Below are 2,500 nucleotides of genomic sequence, written 5' to 3'. Positions count from 1 at the left end.
CCCCAGGTCGGGCGGGCTCGCTCTGTTGAGCGCACGGAGGTTGAGATAGAAAATATTGCAACACGCGGAGCTCCAGGCGGGGGGGGCCCTCGCCCGGCCCGCGGAGTCCGATTGAACACCCCCCAGGTCGGGCGGGCTCGCTCTGTTGAGCGCACGGAGGTTGACATAGAAAATATTGCAACACGCGGAGCTCCAGGCGGGGGGGGCCCTCGCCCGGCCCGCGGAGTCCGATTGAACACCCCCCAGGTCGGGCGGGCTCGCTCTGTTGAGCGCACGGAGGTTGAGATAGAAAATATTGCAACACGCGGAGCTCCAGGCGGGGGGGGCCCTCGCCCGGCCCGCGGAGTCCGATTGAACACCCCCCAGGTCGGGCGGGCTCGCTCTGTTGAGCGCACGGAGGTTGACATAGAAAATATTGCAACACGCGGAGCTCCAGGCGGGGGGGGCCCTCGCCCGGCCCGCGGAGTCCGATTGAACACCCCCCAGGTCGGGCGGGCTCGCTCTGTTGAGCGCACGGAGGTTGAGATAGAAAATATTGCAACACGCGGAGCTCCAGGCGGGGGGGGCCCTCGCCCGGCCCGCGGAGTCCGATTGAACACCCCCCAGGTCGGGCGGGCTCGCTCTGTTGAGCGCACGGAGGTTGACATAGAAAATATTGCAACACGCGGAGCTCCAGGCGGGGGGGGCCCTCGCCCGGCCCGCGGAGTCCGATTGAACACCCCCCAGGTCGGGCGGGCTCGCTCTGTTGAGCGCACGGAGGTTGAGATAGAAAATATTGCAACACGCGGTGCTCCAGGCGGGGGGGGCCCTCGCCCGGCCCGCGGAGTCCGATTGAACACCCCCCAGGTCGGGCAGGCTCGCTCTGTTGAGCGCATGGAGGTTGACATAGAAAATAATCCAACACGCGGAGCTCCAGGCGGGGGGGCCCTCGCCCGGCCCGCGGAGTCCGATTGAACACCCCCCAGGTCGGGCAGGCTCGCTCTGTTGAGCGCATGGAGGTTGACATAGAAAATAATCCAACACGTGGAGCTCCAGGCGGGGGGGCCCTCGCCCGGCCCGCGGAGTCCGATTGAACACCCCCCAGGTCGGGCAGGCTCGCTCTGTTGAGCGCATGGAGGTTGACATAGAAAATAATCCAACACGTGGAGCTCCAGGCGGGGGCCCTCGCCCGGCCCGCGGAGTCCGATTGAACACCCCCCAGGTCGGGCAGGCTCGCTCTGTTGAGCGCATGGAGGTTGACATAGAAAATAATCCAACACGTGGAGCTCCAGGCGGGGGGGCCCTCGCCCGGCCCGCGGAGTCCGATTGAACACCCCCCAGGTCGGGCAGGCTCGCTCTGTTGAGCGCATGGAGGTTGACATAGAAAATAATCCAACACGTGGAGCTCCAGGCGGGGGGGCCCTCTCCCCCCCCGGTGAGTCCGCTCACAGTGCCCCTATGTCGGGCAGGCTCATTGCAATGTGCGCATGGAGGTTGACTTAGAAAATATTTGAGAGTGACATGAGCTCCAGGCAGACACCGACTCATCGCCCGTGGGGTGTCCGACGAGCCCTCACCAATCTTGGATTAATGTTTGGCGAGGCTCCCCTGATCAGCTCTGGAGGTGGCAAGTTCTGAAAAAGTGGTTTCTGAAAATGTGCCCCTTGTATTTTGTGAAACCAGGGGTAACCTAGCGAGTAGGCAAACTCATCCCCTGACTGGGGGGATCAACTTTTACCTACTACAGCGCCCCTAATGGCCAAAAGTTGGTACTGCTCCCCCTGGTAGCCTAACCCATTGAAATGAATGGGAAAAATTAATTTAGGCTACCAGGGCTTTGGGCTACCAGGGCTTTGGGCTACCAGGGCTTTGGGCTACCAGGGCTTTTTGCTACCAGGGCTGTGGGCTACCAGGGCTTTGGGCTACCAGGGCTGAGGGCTACCAGGGCTATTATAGGCGGCCACCACTGCACTAGTGGCAGCCCGGGGAAGGTGCCTGTTGCTCGGATATGCTTTTACGCACGTCGGCCTCTGCGCCCTGGAGCTTTTTTATGCTACCAGGGCTATTATAGGCGGCCACCACTGCACTAGTGGCAGCCCGGGGAAGGTGCCTGTTGCTCGGATATGCTTTTACGCACGTCGGCCTCTGCGCCCTGGAGCTTTTTTATGCTACCAGGGCTATTATAGGCGGCCACCACTGCACTAGTGGCAGCCCGGGGAAGGTGCCTGTTGCTCGGATATGCTTTTACGCACGTCGGCCTCTGCGCCCTGGAGCTTTTTTATGCTACCAGGGCTATTATAGGCGGCCACCACTGCACTAGTGGCAGCCCGGGGAAGGTGCCTGTTGCTCGGATATGCTTTTACGCACGTCGGCCTCTGCGCCCTGGAGCTTTTTTATGCTACCAGGGCTATTATAGGCGGCCACCACTGCACTAGTGGCAGCCCGGGGAAGGTGCCTGTTGCTCGGATATGCTTTTACGCACGTCGGCCTCTGCGCCCTGGAGCTTTTTTATGCTACCAGG

Source organism: Filicampus tigris, chromosome 18 (assembly GCF_054856515.1).
Source record: "Filicampus tigris isolate MCC_2025a chromosome 18, RoL_Ftig_1.0, whole genome shotgun sequence".
NCBI classification, from domain to species: Eukaryota; Metazoa; Chordata; class Actinopteri; order Syngnathiformes; family Syngnathidae; genus Filicampus; species Filicampus tigris.
This window is presented reverse-complemented; position numbering follows the sequence as displayed.